Here is a 20,957-nt window from a genome sequence, read left to right on the forward strand (position 1 = left end):
CACCAATTGGAAAAGTGTTTCACACTGTCCTCTAAATGAGTGATAATTAAAGATATCAAAGTAAATGCCCTTCATTTTGCAATCAGAATGTTGGAAGCTGACTAGTTGTGCAAAAGAAATGTTCTATTAAACTAGATTTCCAAACCAATTAAATGATGCAGCTCTACTTTCCAGTTGAAGGATGAAATAAAATTTCGATGTTTTTTTTTAAGGCCCCATTTCAAATCAATAGTATTCTTTCTGTAGCTTAGACTTTTATGTTTTGTAATGGAGGTTGTATTGCTTCAATGTTCCTTAGCATAATATGAGTTATCCCCAATATCCATTGTTTGATTTCAAATAAAGCCCCCATTAGGAATTAAATTATATACACATTAAGGGAAATCAAGTAATATTCATAATTTCCAAAAGTTAGGGCAGCCTGAGTGGCTCAGCAGTTTAGCACCGCCTTCAGCTCAGGCTGTGATCCAGGAGACCCGGAATCGAGTCCCACATCGGGCTCCCTGCTTGGAGCCTGCTTCTCCCTCTGCCTGTGTCTCTGCCTCTCTCTCTGTTTCTCTCATGAATAAATAAATAAAATCTTTAAAAATAATAATAATAATTTCCAAAAGTTAAATGTGCAAGTCACATTTCTAGAACCCCATTTTCTGATAGGGAATATTTTTTTATTCCTCCTACTATTTAATGTTGTTAATGTTATTTGGGTGAATAGCAAAGCCTACGCATTGCTTATGAGAAGTGTACTGCCCAATATATGCAGCGAATGAAAAACTTGGTGTTCACATTGTTTATCAAGATCTAACTCTGTTTTTTCTAATCTCATTCTATTTAACAATAATAATCTAGATGGTCAAGGATTAGAGATTAATAGTGTTATTGCTAAATTGTTTTGGTAACAATAGTTAGTCACTGAGCTTTTACTAAGTATCAAGCCCTTCTTTGTGCTGGGAATGTACTGATGAATAAGACCTGGTGCTTCCTGCCCTTGAGCATCTTTCTCAAGAGCTTGGATATTCTGACCACCATCCTCATTTGGAAAAGCACCAATTTTGGCACCACAGTCAGGCATTTCCAGTCAAGGTGAATTCACCTCATTTACCACATGCAATTTTCTTATATAGTGTCTAATGCTCTGATGTCAGGTGGATACTCAATAGATCCAAAAAGTAAAATAAATGCTTAGAGGTATTACAGATTCCAAAAATAAAAGGACATCACTTGCATATAGTTGTGAGGCCCCCTCATCATAATAATCAATTAAAATACACATATTTTAATAATAGTATAGCTACAGCTTCTGGATAAATTTATCAACATTACTAGTTTTCAGTAAATTCTAGTTGGTCTTAAGTCACTAAATCAGGCTGTACTATGCCTAAGACTGTTACATCTGAAAGCCAAGGTAGTTCCATGTAAGGAAAGAGAACTGAGGTATGTGACAAACCAGATCTCATGTTTAATACACTTCCTTGTAGAACTCACTGAATAATTATTTCTTTAGTCTAGTATTAGCAAATTCCAGTAAGAGTCGGATACAAGTGTTCTGGGGGGGGCCATATGGCCTCTGTCACTACTCAACTCTCCCCCTGTAATTTGAAAGTAATCATAGATAATACTTAAATGAAGAGGCATTAGCTACCATCTAATAAAACTTTATTTATAAAAATAGGCAGCTGGCCAAATTTGCCCCCCTTTATTCTAATTCTTCAGACTGTTCTTCCATGTTCTCAACTGTTTCCAAACTGGCTTCAGTGTGGAAAATAATATTTAATTCAAACCTTTCTTCTCCGCCTTAATTATCTGTCACAAAGGTGAAACACCCAACACATCAGAAAGTAATGCTTCCTACCTTCTTGATCATCAAAGTGTATGTTTTTCAAGGAAAGATCTGCTGCTGGTGAACCCTTTTTAGTTAAATATTGGACACTAGCTATGACCCCAAAAGATAGTTGTCCTCATTATTTTCATACTTCAAATGATTATCTTTTATTTGCTTTATATCTTTAAATTATACTTCTGTCTATATTTCTCCACTTCATTTTTCATGTATTCACTGTCATAGTCAGAAATTGTTCATAATTCAACCAGTCATGTATTATATCATTAAATCAGATTAACACATTTAGCAGTTTTAGATTTCAGGTGACTGTGATGTCATAGACACAAGTCTTATTGAATGAGGTCGTTTTAACTTTCTCCATTTCTACTACCTGTCATGGTTTTTTCTCTATCACATGATTCCATAATATACTAACACCAATAATTAGATGTGTGGGGTGTATCAGACCAACTAGAAAATTGAGACAGATAATTCAAACCTAAAGATAATTTTAGTATTTTTTTAAATTTATTTATTCAGAGAGAGAGAGAGACTAAGAGGCAGAGACACAGGCAGAGGGAGAAGCAGGCTCCATGCAGGGAGCCTGATGCGGGACTCGATCCTGGGTCTCCAGGATCAGACCCCGGGCTGCAGGCGGCACTAAACCGCTGCGCCACCGGGGGTGCCCCTAAAGATAATTTTAAGTAGAATTATATTCTAATATTCCTCAGACATGTCCTTTGGTAAAAAAATTCATCAAAATAATGAAAATACCTCAATTTATTCTATGTAATATAAGCATTACTTAAAATCAGGGATACCTTCCATCACAACAAAGACAACTTGTCCATTTAATTTTTTTAACTTGTCTATTTTAACTGAAAATATCTGTTTATGTGGTATAACTGTTCAAAAAAACGTGAGTTGCATCTCCATTACACTATTATTTTCACAAAGTATGTATTGGTTCTAAATAGTAGTCTTGTTGATGGAAACAATGTGAATACATATGTGAACATAGTGGTTATTTGTCACTTTCTGTGCACAGAGTATTTTATGTTGGAAAAAGACCACCAATCTCTTATAGCTAATTATACAGAAAAACAGTAAGTCTAGTTTAAGATAAGTTTCTATATCAACTTTTCATTATAAACATCATGAATATAAGATGTAATGTGTCTAAAGTAAAACACTGTAATTGTAGTGATGGCATTGATGTCAGTATCTTGGAATCATATAAATTTGTAATATTAATATTCAGTTAGTGTAACAACGCAAGGTAGTCTTCATTGTAAATCTGTAGTTAAAATGTTGATTCACTAATTCTATTAATAATGATGGATAATGGGTTTTCTATAGAGCTATCGTTTGGAGTGTTTAATTACACACTCACACAATTAGAGGTGTGGTTCCAAATATGACAAACATTCCATGTTCCTGTCTAGTGGCAAAAAGAAAGCCTGTGCTAGAACACTAGCAATCTAATTTAGCAGTCAGCCGCCCTCTTCAAACAGACTAGGCAGTGGGAGCAGAAGTTGCACAGTGGCCAGTCTGTCGTCAGCAGGTCATGTCAGTTTGAAATGAGCCTGTACCTCTGGCACACTTGCACGTGACCTCTTTCTCCTTGTCAGCCAGAGACAAGCAGATAGGAATTCTAGCAATCAGTAGCAGGAAAGTGTTTATACAATTTGAAACTGCAAAGCCTAGATTAAATCGTTTTTGACCATTATTACCAACTTTACTTTTCTATTGCCATTATTCTGTCCTGTGCAAATTCAGTTCTTAAGGTTATAGATTTAGGGGCACCTGGGTGGCTCAGTCAGTTATCTGTCTTCAGCTCGGGTCATGATCTCAGGGCCCTGGGACTGGGACCCGCATCGGGCTTCCTGCTCTTCGGGAGCCTGCTTCTCCCTCTCCTGCTTCCCATGCTTGTGTGCTGTCTCTCTCTCTCTGTTAAATAAATAAATAAAATATTTTTTTTAAAAAAAGATTATAGTTTTAATGTATTCAAAAGTCAGAAGAATTATCACCACCACCATCAAAATGGTTAACATTTATTGAGTGCTTAGTATGTGCCATGAACCGGACTAAGTGCTTGACAATCTTTACCACATTTGTAAATCCTCAATATAGCAGTGATGAGATAGGTTGTCTTAAGTGTACAGATAGGGAAATTCTGGCTGTGGAAGGTAAGTAACTTACCTAGTATCACACATTATTGAAAAGAATGGCTGTGATTTAGACGTAGGCACTCCGGAGCTTAGAGTTTAAACTCTTGCTCAAAATCATCGTCCTGTAAATTTAGCATTCAAAACCTGTAATATTGTGAACAAGCCTCTGAGACTCATCACTAAGAAGAATGAGGGATCCCTAGAGTGTTTCCTCTGTGTCCCACCTCTAGTACAGTTTCACCGTCACAGGAAGATGTCCAACAAGGAGTGGTCATTGCTGCACATAGCCAGAGAGACTCTTCTGACCCAAGCATTCTGAGCTTTTAGCTCTTACCAATAACTTGAGAGTGGCTCTAGATAAGATGATCACTGGCATTAAGACTTGCAAGACCTGAAAGAAGAGGAGTTCATACTGGGTGGACCTTAACATAGGGATGCTGGCACTGGTTGGAGCAGTAGGGGCAGCCACACGGCTCTGCATTTTAGAGAACAATGGGCCCTACTCAACATCTTTCCTTATTTCATCTGCAGACAGGGAAGATGGACCAAGTTCCTCCACTGTGAAACAGCAGAAGGAAGTTAGCCCCATTTTTCCTGACAGACACCAAATCCATAATAGTACAGCACTTAACAATGTATTAAGAAGCCCTTAAGTTACTAACTAGAAATGTAACTGTCACTGTTCATAAAGAAAAGAAAAAAAATTCGACGAAAAAAGTGTAAAATGTAGAGTTGAACAGCTGTGACTTTTGTACAAATGTGGTTTTTTCTCCTCTTTTGTGAAATTATGTCTGCTGGGTACATTTTGGTTTCAATGGCAGTTACACAATTTGCTTAACTAGCTAGTCCAGAAGACACAATTTCCTGGAACAGCTTTCATGCAAAGCTGCCTCCTCTGGCACAGACGGAGAAGCAAACCATATAACTACAGTTAAAATGATAGTGGGGACTGACAGATGTGATTTTCATGGAAAGGTTTTACAAGTTTTCCATGTGATGTCACACATCTGCTACTATAAAATGCTACTTGTATACAATTCCAGAAAGCCTGAAAGATACTGCATAATATCTTCAATGTAACATTAAATGTAAAAGGAAAATCACATTCATTTCACAGTTAATGATGGGTATTCGTCATGATGGTGCAAGTTGGAAGGTGGCTGGAGAGGAGTCCAGCACAGTATCTTATCTTAAGTATGTTTTTCTCCTTCATAGCTTTGAGTAGTTTTCTGAATTTTCCCAGAAAAACTTCCTAACTTTAGGATTTTTTTTTTCAAATCAGCATGAATGTAAAATATTTCCAAATAGAAATAAACAGAAAAGAATATCCTTTTATTTTTTAAGATTTTATTTATTTATTCATGAGAGACACAGAGAAAGAGGCAGAGACACAGGCAGAGGGAGAAGCAGGCTCCATGCAGGGAGCCCAACATAGGACTCTATCCCAGCTCTCTAGGATCACGCCCCAGGCCGAAGGCAGGTGCTAAACTGCTGAGCCACCCAGGGATCCCCAAGAATATCCTTTTAAACCCTGTTTGTTCTTACAGATTTTTTTTCCAAGAGTGAAAGTTTAATTTTTCAGACTTTCAGCTTTTCCTGTTGATCTTCAAACACTGGCAGACTTTTCTTGATATTTTTTAAGTAGGCATTTAACAAAGAAATCCTTTCCCCAACTTACAATTTTGTGACATAGAAGATAATAAACTGGAGTACCATTGTTGGTGAAGTTGTTCAGTGGTATTCTATGCTAAAGTGAGCTTTAAATCTTGTAAATAGCACTTGGTCATATCAATTATTGCCATTTAGTAGCCAAAAGGATGGGCTGCAGAGTGTCACAGGATACCAGCCTTGCAGCTTTCCAGCTGTGAGATCTCAAGTAGACAGGTTATGCAGAAGGAGGATGAAGAAGAGGAGGAGAGAGAAGGGAGGAGAGGAAGACTTTTTATTGTGCAATTACCACATGCCAAGTAGTATTCTAAGTGCTTTACATATACTAGCTCATTTAATCCTCACCAAAAACAACAACAACAAAACAGTAAAGTTTGTACTGTTATCCTATTTCATAAAGAAACTGAGGTACAGATAGTATTACAAGTGCTAAATAATAGAGCCAGAATTTGAACCTGGATAGTTTCACTCCACAGCTGGTGTTTAGCAATCAACAGATATGTAATAAGTGCTCAATAAATGCTATTTTTATCTTCTGTATCCCAACAATATGGATAAGTCTTCTCCTTATGGCATTACTTCTGTAGCTCATTCATGATTACAATATACCTCAAAAAGTGAACAATTCTAAGGCAAATTATTTGATTTGTAAGAAATATGTAATTTAATCTCATGGTGAGAGCATGCCATGTGGAATAAAGAATGCTTGCTGTTCCTTTAGAATTAGTAATGATTCCATAAACCCTTGAAATGATAAAGCAAAGACTGATGTTTCTGTGGCTTCCAAAAGGGTTGAGGTTTCAGAGTAATCCGTAAGGATGTTATTTTTGTCATAGTTATCTATAGTACATGTCATCTTATATAGCTGGGGATTTGTGAAAGTAATAGTAGAAATAGTAATGTTTAAGGCACTATTTTAACTTTTAATGTGCTTTCACATCCATTATCCCAAATGACAGTCACAATATTTACAACAGGGAACCAATCCTTTGAGGACTTCATTGAGTTCTCCAAGGGCAAATGGCTAGTAAGGTTGATGCTTGATGAGGTCTGATGCCCGATAGAGCTAAGAGAGACCATTCAGTAGAGTAGCAATTTACACTAATATAAAATGTCTGTACTTTACAAAATATTTTCTCATACTTCTTAAACAAGCATTAATCAGTTCACTTCACAAACAAAAGGAACAAGTGTATTTAAATAAATACTGAATATCTGATCTCTTCTGAACTATAGGCAGCTCTTTTTTGCTAAGTCAGCAGACTTCCATTTTTACCTTGTTTGTATGAGCCAGGCCAATTTCATCCTCTGTGGTATCACTCCTTTCAGCCTGTGAAACAAGCAATCTAGCCTCTTAAGTGAAGGGCACGCTAGCTCCATGCATATGCTCTTTACATTACATTAGCATCTCTGATAGTTTGTAACTGGCGATTCCTAATTACTTACTGATATGATATAAATTTCAACTGGCTATTAATTTACTTTCCTAACACTGTGGTTCAACTGCAGATTAGTAGAAAGCCTTATGGCTTTCTTTTACTCTTTATGCCAGGGTCCCTCAAATTTTTTAAATTGCAATCCATTCAGTCAAAATGAAGTCCCATGTCCAGTCTTCTTACCACTACTCTCCAGTCAGGCTCTGAATGCACACCCCTAATCCACCCCTTACCTGAGATTGGAGATAATTTTTTCATGTTGTGAGGCCCTTCACCACTGCTGGTTCATTCTCATATGATCAAAATATGTTCTATATTCTAGTTACCCTCTCCTCCCTTGAATGCCTTTTCAAATGAAGGAAAGAAAACTTGACTCTGTAATTAAAAACACACTTTTTAGCAACTGTTTGATCTCATAAACCACTGTATTTAACAAATCTTTGGGCCACAGATAAAGAGTGTTTTCAACATCCAGAGATTTAAATTGGTTTAATTGCAGATGGAATTTTACAAATAGCCATGAATTATTCACCCTTGGCATCAGAGTTACATATAAATGTTTTTTAAAAATATACAAGTTTTACAATTCTAGTGGATTGTTTTCTTTGTCTTAAAGTCAGTAAAAAAGACAAAGGAATCATTACTCCAGCATCAACTTTTTTTTGAGAATATATTTGTGAATATATTCATAAACACTTTGGGGAGAGTTGTTTGTTTCTAGGCATTTTTTAAATGAATCTAGCAAATTAAATTGGGCTCCTGTTTTGGTGCATCTGCAGAGGTTAAGCATAGGCACGTAGCCCAGTAGCACACGAGGCAGCACAAAGCAGGGGGACTTAGTGTAGAGGCAGCAATGTGAGGGACAGAGTCCCTGAGCCCTCATCATCTCAAGGAGAGAGGGCAGGTGGTCTGAACTGGAAACACCATGTTGTGTGCTCCTGATGAAAGACCATCCTTCCTTCTTCCTCATTTTTATAGGACCATGAGAACTTGAAACTGGTCTTTTGAAGTCAGGGAAGACAGCCTGCATTTGGGGGACTGCTGCTCAAGTGAGTTGCAAACTTTTGAGATAGATATGAGTTGTGTGGACCCAGATATGAGCTGAGAGGACCCAGAGCCCCGTGGGAAGAGCTGTCCCTCCTGCTGCAGGAGGGGACTCCAGTCCAATGTAGTTCATAGTGAGGCAACCCAGAGAAAGCTGCCACCATCTTTCACTGAACAATCCTGCTTGCCTCTTGCCAAGGCAATGTCATGTGACACATACAGAGATCATTGTTATTATTCTATAATTTGTACAACAGTTAGTTTTTATAGCTTAGTTATTCTCTCTTTGGATGAAACATGCCAGGCTTCTTGTGGGTGAACTGCGGATTGTTGTCTCATGCTACCAATCTGTATCATCGCACACTTTGGAGTCATATCTTAGACTAAGTTCTGAAGTTAGCACATAAAGTGAAAATTGCACAGAGTCAAAATTATCCTAAAAATCCCTCAGGATCACAGCATGTTGAAAACTAGCATAGTGAAACAACACAACCATTTTTTCCCCTTTGGTGTTAGAAGAGAGTTCTTTCTGGAATTAAAGTACTTGGCTGGCATTTAGGTCTTTTAGATCTTTAATAGATACATAAGTGGAATCACATTCAGCTTAGAGAGATGCTATACCAGCAGAGGGATGAGGGAGCTTGGTCAAACCAAGGAAGTAGCCGGCGGATAACATTCTTTGGACGGCCTATTATTGAATAAAATGGAGGATGGTCACCCTAAGTGGGTAAAATGTAATGCCTTCCACCCCCACATGAGAACTTTAATCTCCTCCTTTTCAGTATGCGGATAATGTTTGTCAAAATTCATGCTATGTCACAGACCATGATGTTAGTAATAGTTGTCCTTTTTGCATCCATGATTTTGAATTCACAGGCAAGTACAAAATTACACTTAACCTCCCCGGCTTTTATCTATCAAATGAGTGGTTTGGATTAGGTGATTGCTAAGGTCTTTTCTAGTTCAAGGAATATCCACTGCACCTGTGTTAACAAGAATAACTTTGGTCATTTTCCTGTGTGAGCTTCATTATTTCCTCATTATAACTGGTAATCAAAGAATACTTAAAATTTGGAAGCATTTTCTTTCCATTTCCACCTGTTATTTGGCTAGACAATAACATATATATTACCATTTTAAAATTTTTATTTTAATGGTTTTAACAACCCTATCACATGAGTGTTAGGAAAAGGTTTCCAAAAGGATGAATTATTATAATAGAATCTCCTTACAAAGCTATGGAAAACAATATAAATGTACTTGGTATCAACAGACATGAAATGATGTTACAATTGCTGTGAAAAGGGCAAAAAGATAAAGATAAGCTTATAAACAAAATCTCAGGGTAAGAACTATATTTTTCACCATTATCGAGCCTGAACTCATTTGAAAGGAATACTATTGTCCCCTTTTTTATGATTTTAAGCAACATTGTTAAACATTATTTATTACCAGCATTTAACAGGCGACTTCGTATTTAAGTAGATGAAATTGTATTACAATAGACTCAACTAATTGTGTAATAGAAACAGATGGATTACAAAAAGTTTTATTATCAAATTTCACGTTTAAATTCAATCTAGCTAAGTAGGATGAACTTTAAAATTGTCAAGGAAAAAAAATCATTCTGTGGCTTAGAAGAATAATTGGCTGTAGGCAAAAGACAGTCAATTTGCTATGATAAACCAATAAAATTAGTTTTGCACTAATTTAGTCTAGAAGAAACCCACCACTAGGTGTGTAGTTTCTGACAGCTTAAGTACCATGTATTAAGGTTATCATATGTTAAAACATTAGTTTAAATTTCCATGAAGCACAACACTCCTGTATGGAGGCTGACAAAGTCCCCTCATCCTGTTTTTACTTCACTTTCTTTAGTTTTGAGTGAAAAAAAAAGTGTATATATATTTTTTCAGATAGATAAAACAATAGGAATGATTTGTCCTTCTTTTCTCTGTAATATTACTTAGTAATTTAGTTTGTGGCATTGACTTAATGTGTAAATACTTAGTGACTATTGGTCCAGAAAAAAATGATATTCATAGCTACCAGTTAGTCAGCACTTGCTAGTTGTTGGTGAGGACAGCAGAGAGTGCAGGTGACTCCCCGCGCCCCTGTTATTCCTCAGGATTCCACAGCTTACAGGTACCTAATATGTGAGTGTGATGGGGAGAGTTCACCAGCATTCCCTGTTCCACTGTGCTACCATATAAGGAATTTCTTGCTGAGTAAGTATCTCATTTTCATTTCTTATTGTATCACTGGACCTCAGCAGGACCTAACATGCCCTTTTCAAAATCTGAGACAAGTCATGCATATTTGTGTTATTGACTACCTCGTTCTCACTCACATAAACTTTAACCTATTCATAAACATTAATGCAGAATCATCTTATTATCAATATCGTAATTGCCAGAGACATGGCCCACCTTCAACTTCCAGAGTTTTAAGGGCACAATTCAAGAAAATTGAGTTAGGATTAACCCTAAAGGAATTTAAAAGACAATCCTTGAAGGAGACTCTTCTGGCTTGAAAAACACTCTATGCAAAGCCAGGGATCCTGGGAGGGTTCCACCCATGTTCTCATTACCACTCAACTTTTCACAGTATGCAAAACATACACGTGCTTGTGCGCACACACAAAAGCCCGTATTTGTGTGTACATAATCTTTGGGTTCTTTAAAAAAGAACCAAAATCATTTAATAACCAACATAATGTGCCCTCAAAATGTTTGCCTTCAGAAAATCAGCAGGTAATTTACCATCCCGCAAAGGTTACCAGTTTCACAGTGAATCCTGGGAAAAAGAAATTCAGTATCACCTCACCAAAATAAATTAAAGATAACCGAACACAACCTATGCCTATATATATATATATATATATATATATATATATATATATATATATATGTCATTTGAAAAGTAAGTGTCTCTTTGTGTCAGAACCACATAAATCAGTGTTGTTGGGTTTGGTACTACACAGAGCTGGATGTGAATCATACATCTGCCCCTTACTATGAGATCTGCAGAAAATCCTTTACCCTTGTTGAGGAGCAGGTGAATTAAAAGTAAGGAACCCCTTTAATTGAGGGTTTGGCATATAGTATTTGCTCAGTGAAGATTAGTTCCCATCCCCCTCTACCATTCACCATTTCCCTTTATTTTCTCCTTTCTTTACAAGGCTGATGATGTTCATTCTCTAAACAGTTGTTCCTTTCACCAAATTGTGGCATCAATCAAATAATTTAAATCAGAACAAGAACTAAGTAACTTTAAAAGTGTTCTAAATGGAATGTTGTCCCAAAATATTCAACATCACACCTTTCATCTTCTTTATTTAGAGATTCAGAATGAAAAATTCAAACTCAAAAAAAAAAAAAAAAGAAAAATACAAACTCAGCCCAGCATGGGGGCCTTAATTTGCCAAACTTACACGTGTATTATGAAAAGGAACAAACATGTTATGTGAAGATACATACCCCATTACAGCGACCATGAAACGACCATCTAATCTGTATGAAGCTTTGCTCTTCCAGTAACTGGCACAGTTTTAGACATAGCATGCTAACTAGGTAAAACTATGCTACCATACCTGTCCCCCAAAAAGCAGTCTATTGAAAACAACAGTGAAGGAACTCATTTCCCCCTTCTTTACTCTTGGTTCTGCTGAACCTTTATCCTTTCTTCCCACTACTTTTTTCCCCCATGCCTTTCTTCCCAGGGTCCTTAAATTCTCAGAATGAGAGCCTCCTGCCCACACTCAGGCCCCACCATATCACAATAAATGTATTTTCCAAGTATCAAAATAAAATTTTTTTTTAATTTTGTCAGGTTTTCTAGTTCTTCCTGCATTACTCTCTAGCATGTAAAAGGAATTGCTATGTATTTTATTTCCCCTGGTCCAGGCAGTAATAAAGACCCAATAGTCAAGCATGATATTTTTTTAATATGTTTCTTACTATGGTTATTGGACCTGGAAACTTTGAGAGTTTTGGTATTATATGGAATTGGAATTATCTTCATATCCTGTTGACTGTGAGAATTGGCCACAGTCCTGCCCTACTCTTACCCATCTCTCTTTATTAGCACTCTTTCCCTGGCTTCCTCCTTCCTGGATAATTGCAGACATCAGTGATGCTGCCTGCATGATTCTTCACGATTCTGAGTGTCTTTAAAATTCTCTGACACTCCTTCTAGCCAGGCTCCAAAGTATTCCTGTATCGTTGGCTGAGTATGTCTATCATTATTTATGAGTGATGTATGGAATTCAGCGGGCTTAGACTATAACGTGACTTCACATTTTAACAGCTCATGTGTAATTAATTAATCAATAAGAACCCAGTTCAACATAGAGTGTATTACAGGTCAGATTATTTTCATACCTTCAGCAATGATACTGTCTAGTTCTCTGGATGATATGATTCTTTATCGTTCTGGAGCATCTCTTACTCATCCTCATAGCCCCGGCTAAGAACAATACCTAGTGCACTGGAGGTGGCCAGTGAATGATGCTGAAATGATTGACAATTCTAGGGAGCACCACAACTTTCCTATTTGGTTGATATGGTAAAATTCATAATATGCCCCCCCACCCGCCCACGTTCAGGAATAAGTCACATCCTCCACGATGGAGACTTTCAGAGCTACACCTGCCCATTACACTAAAGTCATAATGGAAGTAGGTAGACTTTCTGACAAAACCACACCCACCATGATTTACAACTAGTTTCTCAGTCTTATAGCTTTCATTGCCTCGCTCTGTCTCCCACTCTCACACCAGCCACAGGCAATCACGTGCATATGTGTACTCACTAGATTATCCTCTAGCTAAGCAGAATTGAATACTCCTGAACACCTTTGTATCCACTCTCTCCCTAAAATGTCCCCCTCCGTCTGGCAAAATGCATTCTAGAATCTGCTCCAGTGTTGCTTTTTTTGTGTGTGTATGTGAGGCTTTCCCTGAACGATCAGACTAAGTTGTCTTTTCTCCTTGTCCTGATTTACCAGGACTCTCTCAATTTTACAACTGAAAGTCTCATCACGTCACATGATGAGCACTGGGTACTATATGCAACTGACGAATCACTGAACTCTACATCTGAAACTAATGATGCACACTATATGTTGGCTAATTGAACTTACATTAAAAAAAAAAGAGTCAAAAAAAAGAAAAAAACAAACAAACAAAAAACCCCTGGAAGTCTCATGCCCTGGGAAATCCCTTAGTTCTAGGAAACTGAGGTGGTGGGTCACCTGACTTGTGTGTCTCCCCAGGAAAATAATGCACTCAGCTGGTGAGGGGGTTGTGTCATATTCATGTTTGTGTGCCCTAGTGCCTAGAAATCTGATGAATTAAATGACCTTCCATATGAGACTTGAAGGACAAAGCCATTCAATCAGTGTTGGAAGAGGATGTATTAGTTTTGTCTCTTAATACAGAAAAATCCTGGAATAGTGTAGTCTTCTGGTTTCCCTCTAGATAAGTTCTATTTTACCTCTAATTTTGTAACTCACTGCTTATGCTCAATTGAGAAGCCAAAGTTTAGAAATACCTTTGATGATAATAGTATTGCACCTAGCAATAACATTTAAGAAAGATATTTATTGGAATGAGAAGGGATGGATAGAACATTTTTATGTTATTTTTTATTAGTTTCAGAGGTAGAATTTAGCGATTCATCAGTAGAAAACATTTTTAAATGCATGCCCAGTGGTTCTGAAATGTTGAAAAATGAGTCTGTGTATCTTGTAGGTCCTGGGGTCTTCATGACATGATTGGCAGGGCACATTGCTATTTCTGCCAGAAGTAAAATTATCAAGTTGTCTGTGTAATTGGTAGATAGTAATGGCTAAGTGATAAATACCCCTTATGTGTAAAATACATATTACAGGCCAGGGTCTTAACTAAGTAACTTAGTACTACTACTACTGGAGAAGGGAAGAGAGAATTCACTTATCTGAAAAATACATCCACATTTGGGAAAGTCAGGCTCATGAGGGATGGAGGACAGACTCCTTAGCCATCAGAGTTGCAGCAATAATATATGGATACTCTCCTCTGTTGGCTGTGAGTCCACCTCCCACCTGGACACCATATCCGCAGGTCAGACACTCTTTCGTCCAGGAAGAGTAGGAGCAGGTAACATATGAATAACTCAATCTGCCCACCCACATTCACAAAGCAAACACACATTACCCTCAGGTAAGTCGGGAATAATGAATGGACATTTATACAGAGAAAATTATCACTTAGTGTTCGAACTGCAAAGAAATCTTTCAGGAGGTGGGATTCAATTATTCTGTTAAAAAAATGTTCCAAGTAAAGGGATCCCTGGGTGGCGCAGCGGTTTGGCGCCTGCCTTTGACCCAGGGCGCGATCTTGGAGACCCGGGATCGAATCCCACGTCGGGCTCCTGGTGCGTGGAGCCTGCTTCTCCCTCTGTCTATGTCTCTGCCTCTCTCTCTCTCTCTCTCTCTCTGTGTGTGTGTGTGTGTGTATGTGTGTGACTATCATAAATTAAAAAAAAAAAAGTTCCAAGTAAAATAGATTCAATTCTTCCATTTATCCAAAGCTCAAATTTTAAAATAAAGTGTATTTAAAACATTCGTCTTTAGACTAGTACTTTTAAAATTTAGCTTTTCAAAGCACTGTAAGACATACTTTGTATTATGTAAGCCCTATTTTAAAATCTTTTTGTTCCTGTCTTATCTCCCCTATTACACTTCATCTTTGATTGATCTTTGCCCCTCCTTGCCTCCTTGCACCCTCTTCCATAGTGCCGAGCACAGAGTATTTGAGAAACAAATATTTGATGAATCACAATAGCATTGATTGACTACTTACATCCAGGTACTGGTCTGAAGTGATTTATTTATTCATTTAAATTCATTGAATGTGCACAACTCTATGAAAAACAACTCTACTTTTATACCAACTTTCCAGATGAAAAATTCTGAAGCACAAAGAGTGTAAATGATGTCCTCGAGGTCACACATTTAGAACGTGATGGGGCTTGGGTGGGAATCCCAGCAAGATGACTATAGTGACTAAGCTCTTAATAACTTCCCTGCCCTCCGGGGGAAGGGAAAGTTGGCCCCAGGAGATCCCCAGAGGGTTATTATCCTCTCTTGGTTTCCAAAGCATGAAGTAGTTTTCACTACTTAAAACTTGATAGTGGAGAAAAGTTTTAAGGAGTCTTCTCAAGGTTTATTTAAAAATGAATGAAGTATGCATAGAGTGGGTGCAATGTATATGTTTGCCAATGCAGTTGCAGTCTAGGGGTTCAGATGTGAGGAGGTAATAGGCAGACTTTCCTGACTGCCCAGAAGTGGGGGAATCAAAACTGGGGTCACAGAATACCCAGGGAATTCCAAGCAACCAGGAAATTCATACTCTGATTCCATACGGGAATTATTTTGTTTTATTTTGTTTTTTTTTTTAGTAGTCCAAGTAAAATAGATTTTTGGAAGCCCTCAAAGGAGGCTGAGCCACAACCACAAATCCCAAGCCAATCTCCCCACATCCAGTGCTGAGTGGATGCCTTTCTGGGCCCCCTTCATTTTATCCCTAACATAGTGCTTTTCCATAGGAGCACAAGATAGCAGCTGCTACTTATCAGCTTCTCAGATCCAAATCTTCCATCACCATAGTGGGCTGACCTTTTCACCTATCACAAAAATGTCTTGGAAGATTCTCTGTTTTGAAGGATTTCATGAGTCTTCACCCAAAGGCAGATTGGCTGTATCACATACACTGGCCCTAAGCTTCACATCAAGTTCTGTCACAAGATGGATTTTAGGGGAGACTTAAACTGGAAACCTGTGACATCTCCCACTTTTCATGGGTGCCCACCTCCCACCCATGCGCTTACTCAATAAATACATACTGAGCACTGGCCACCTCATGTCTTAGAGTAGTTAGCGTAGCCACTTTGACCACCTTGCAAAGGTTTATTTATTTCACCTGTGATACAATCTCCATTTGAAAGCTACTCTCTTCTCTCTCACATATCAAACCAACGATCCATTTCTAAACTGCCAACTAAAGTCAAGATGGTGGGATAATAGCCAATGGGTACAAAAGATGCCATTTGCAACAATCTACTAAAGTGCCCCTCTCCAAAAACCCAGGAGAAGCAAGGTGAGGCATGAAGAGGCCGGAATATGGTGGGAACACTGGGATTGGGGGTCAGATAATGGCCTTGATGACCAGCAGACCTGTCCTGTGCATACTCACAGGCTTAGGAAGTACAACTTTACTCCCGTGTCTTCCATTCCCTCAGTGAAGGAGGTGCCAGTCAAACAGGACTGACGTGGGACTACTTTTGGCAGTATATCATCCCATCAGCTACAAATATTTTTTTTCCCTCCGTGCATGTTACGAAACTTCCAATATCAGAAGTGCTCTCTTCTGAAGCCACAATAGCATTTCCTAGTACTCCCCAAGGCCACATACAGAAAAAGAGACTTCCACATAAATCTTAATCAGGCAAGAAACTCTTTTTTTGTACCTTCTCAGCTTCTAACTCAAGAGGAGATTGCAGCCACCATGGCACAATAGTGTTACCTGGGAAACTTTTTTAATGCCAATGCCTGTACCTCATTCTGAGATAATGGCCCTGTTGATTTAGGGTGGGCCTGAGTCTTTTCTGTTTTTGCTTTTTGTTCGTTTGCTTGTTTTTAAGCTCCTAGGGTTCATTCACTTCCGTATTGTGGCAGTTTCCCTGCCCTAGTGAAAGGAGGGGGTTAAGCTGCAAATGGGGGAACAGGAGGGTAAAGAGAGAAGGCAGTAGAATTCCATCCTTGAACATCCTAATCCTTTCGCCATTCCAACATGGAAGCATCTCACATCAGCACTCCTTCCTTTTGTGAAGGGTGAATGGGGTTGTTAGGATATACCCACTGCAGAATATGGCTTTCATCCCCTTAGCTCGTACCACCTAAAGATTAATACAGTATGACAATAGACCAGATATAATTACAGGGAAAGGACTCTTGGTAGCACCCCAGGTTCCATTTTATATGGAAGCTAGATAAAATAGCTAGCAATTATCTCACAGAGCCTAAACAATGAGAAGGATGATAGCATGTGTCATTCCCATGCTTTATACACATTGTAAGACCCCCAAATCCTTGCTAAAAGGACTTGAAACTATTCATTCTGGAAGCACAGGAAGAGAAAGCTTTCTTTTTCAGCTACAATCATACTTCCTTGGGATAGGCCTTTCTAAGCTTGGAAGCATTTAAGTTTTAAATGAATGCCTTCAGTTGTGACAATGTGAATGTTCTGTAGTAATTAGTTTAGGATACTAAAGCCACACCCAGCTTCCATTGTTTGTGGGGTACAAGTCATGCCAGACTAGTTCACTGGTATTTTCATTCTCTGTGAACTCTAGAAACTCACTTTGATGGTGAATGGAGTATTTTCAAAATAGTATCCATGAAGCCAGTGGGTACATATTGACTTTTCTAAGGAAATACTTAGAATATGCAGGTGGCAGTTGGAGGAACCCAACTGTATATAGAAATGCATCCCAGAATGTTCTTGTAATGTATTTTCTGAGGCTAAAGTTCCTCGGGTGATGAACAGTGACCTAGCAGAACAGAAATAGGATAGGGAATGAAGAGACCAAATCCTTCAGTACACTTCAAAGCTGCTTCTTGGTTGCTCAAAATTGCTAATGTGTATTGGTAAACAAGTCTTAAAACACACACTCCTCACTTAGCTATTTAACAAAATATCGTCTTTCACTGCTTGGGATACAAAGATGAACACATAGAACCTGTATATGGATGTGCATAATCTATAGAAGGAAATAAACATGAAAATCAATTATTAAAATACAGTATGATAAGGTTATGATAGCTTGTGAAATTATCATTTAGGATATTAGGATCAGAGAAAGCTCTCCATCCAAGACTTGGAAAAAAAATTGAAGACTTGGTAACAGGAATAGTATGTCCTCTGAATGTCTTGGGTTTAATTTAAATACTCTGATAACCAGTTTCTCTCTCCCATTGAATTAGCAACTTGAAAACTCAAAGCTAACTTGTAACAGAATGCTGGTAAACAAGTAGAACCCTATATTATCAATTCTATTGACTTTCTACCTAGATTCAACTAATGTCACCCTGATTTTGTTTACTTTCTGTTGTTTTTGTTCCTTAAAAGTGCCACAAATCCTCTTTGTGAGAAGACAGGTTATAAGAAAATAAATAAATAAATAAACTGTGGCAAGAGAAGTCTGTTCAAGGTTTTATGAGAGCCAAGGGAAGAGTGTAGCAGGCTGGCAGTGTTGCTAGGGGAAGCCAGGAGAGGAGTTATAGCACAGATGGGAAAAGCATCATAATAATAATGACCCTGACAGCAGTACTTATTAATAATAGTAATAAAGAATAGCCAGACCTTCAAGAATAAACAATAACTAGACCTTACAATTGTGGGGTCCTCTGTATGTATCTGTGCTTTGCAAACATTATTTCTCTGATCTTCACAGCAATCCCAACAAACAGATATTAATGTCCCTATTTTACACACGAGAATATTGATGTCTATGGAGGTGAGTAATTTGTGCAAAATGCCACTTCGAGCCCAGGTCGTCTTGTTTCAAATGATGCAATATTGCTACCCTGAAGCTCGCATGGAAAGATGAGGGGATTGACATGGTGTTGTCAACAAGAGTAGCTCCAAATATGTCCAAAAAGAGTATGTGGGGATACAGCCAAAGGGGAAGCTACAGAGATAAGGAAGGGCCAAGTCAGGAATAATATTTCTTTAGGTTATAGGAAGATTTCAAAGGATTTTAATAAGAAGGTTACATGAAAATGGAGAAAAGGGAAGAGAGGCCTCAAACTCTGATCCTTTTGAAATCCAGTGGGGCTGTCAGAGTTTCCAGGGCAAAGAAGCTTTGAAATATCATGTGCCGTAGTTCACTACATGCCACAGATCACAGTGACTCCTTGGGGCACAAGAGCATTACAATTGTATTTATTTCCAATGGGAAGTGATTTTACATAAGGCAGATTTACTTTGAACTCTATCCTGGTAACTTCCATTACCTAAGAAAGTTGTCGTGAAGCACTTTCTTCCTAAATAGCACCAGAGACAATGTTAGAGAAAGGGCCTAGTGCTCTTAAATACCCCATCCCATGAAGCCTTTCTATGGACTTAAAATGCTGACAGTGATGGTGATGAAAACATGGTGACGGTGGTGGCAGGTGGCTGCCGCTAGTTACTGAACTATGTTTGATCCCCTGTGCCAGCATTTACTACTTCATTGAACCCTCACAACCTCCCCAGGAGGAAGGCAATATTATGTCCATATGACAGATGAAGGTTTAATCACACAGCTAATCAAGTGGTAAAGCTAGATTTTGAATGCAGGGCCAAATGACTGCGAGCCTTGTGGCAGACAGCTACCCTACCCTGCCTCCTATGAGGAAGCAATGAGATACTGCAGTTATCTTATCATGTTTGTTTGTTTTTTTTAAGATTTATTTATTTATTCATGAGAGACACGCAGAGACATAGGCAGAGGGAGAAGCAGGCTCCATGCAGGGAACCTGATGCAGGACTCAATCCCAGGACCCCAGGATCATGACCTGAGCCAAAGGCAGACGCTCAACCACCCAGCCACCCAGCTGCCCCTCTTATCATGTTTCTGACGACTGCTTCTTTGTCTCACAGGAATTATCTGATTTACAATAATAGAAAATTGGTTTTGAAACATTGCTTCTTCTACCTCCTTTTCTTTCTCATACGTACTTTTAGAAGACATAATGAGAGGATTTGTGTGTTGTGATTTGTGTTGCACGCACACACATTAAATATGTGTGCACATAGGGCGCCTGGGTGGCTCAGTCGATTAAGCGTCTGCTTTCAGCTCAAGTCATGTTCTTGAGGTCCTGGGATAGAGTCCTGCATCTGACAACCGACTCAGCAGGGAGTCTGCTTCTCCCTCTCCCGCTGCCCCTCCCCCTTCCTTGTATGCTTGTTTTCTCTCTCTCTCTCTCTCTCTCAAATAAATAAAATCTTTAAAAATATATGTGTGCATTTACCAGTGTGAACTCATACGTTGAAAAGAGAATGTGTGGTTAAGAATTGCATTTTTTGGGTCAGATCTGTGCCTTGCCACTTCCTAGGCGTGAGATTTAGAGCAAGTCATCGGACCTTGTGTGTCTCAGTCTCATTGCCTTTAAAATAGCAATGATTCCAATTCAAGACTGTTGCTTAACTACATTGAGAAAATATATCTGCAGTACTTATTAGCATAGAGTTATTTAGTCAGAATTGTTCATTCCTCTTCTAATTCTGCTTTGGTTTTCAGGCTTTCACGCCATAATCCTATTTCTATTTGTACACAGACCAAAGACCAATGTATATGTGAGCCCTCTCATGGGAGCATTCATATCCTAGAGAAAGAGCTATATGTCACTGCCACAAGGCGGAGTTGTTAGTTCCTTCCCTCTCCACTGACATGGAGCCCTAAATTTCATACAATAATTCATTAAACTGTAAGGAGTCTATCAGGGATCCTTATACTATAAGCCCTCAGGCTAGCTGACCCACAGCTGCTTCAAGCCACTCTGAGTCTGATATCTATGAGTTTATCATCTCATTATATCAAATGTGAATACTCTACTTTCAACTGATGAGCATTAACCCTCCTACAGGTATTCTATGACTTCCATTAATATCCTTGAGAGTCCTTCCTTCTGTATCCCAGCCCTTCAATCCAGGTCTGTCTGACACTAAAACGTGTAGACGCTGGTTGCTAGTAATCCGTGAATTCAACTTACCTTGGTAGGTATGGAGACTTT

At 38.4% G+C, this 20,957-nt stretch overlaps 1 protein-coding gene across 13 annotated transcripts in view; it reads left to right on the forward strand.

The window, feature by feature from the left end:
* Window positions 1-20,957, forward strand: part of MAGI2 (membrane associated guanylate kinase, WW and PDZ domain containing 2) — a 1,325,593-nt gene that overhangs the window by 996,527 nt on the left and 308,109 nt on the right. The window lies entirely within an intron of this gene.

The sequence above is a fragment of the Canis aureus genome, chromosome 21, assembly GCF_053574225.1.
Source record: "Canis aureus isolate CA01 chromosome 21, VMU_Caureus_v.1.0, whole genome shotgun sequence".
NCBI classification, from domain to species: Eukaryota; Metazoa; Chordata; class Mammalia; order Carnivora; family Canidae; genus Canis; species Canis aureus.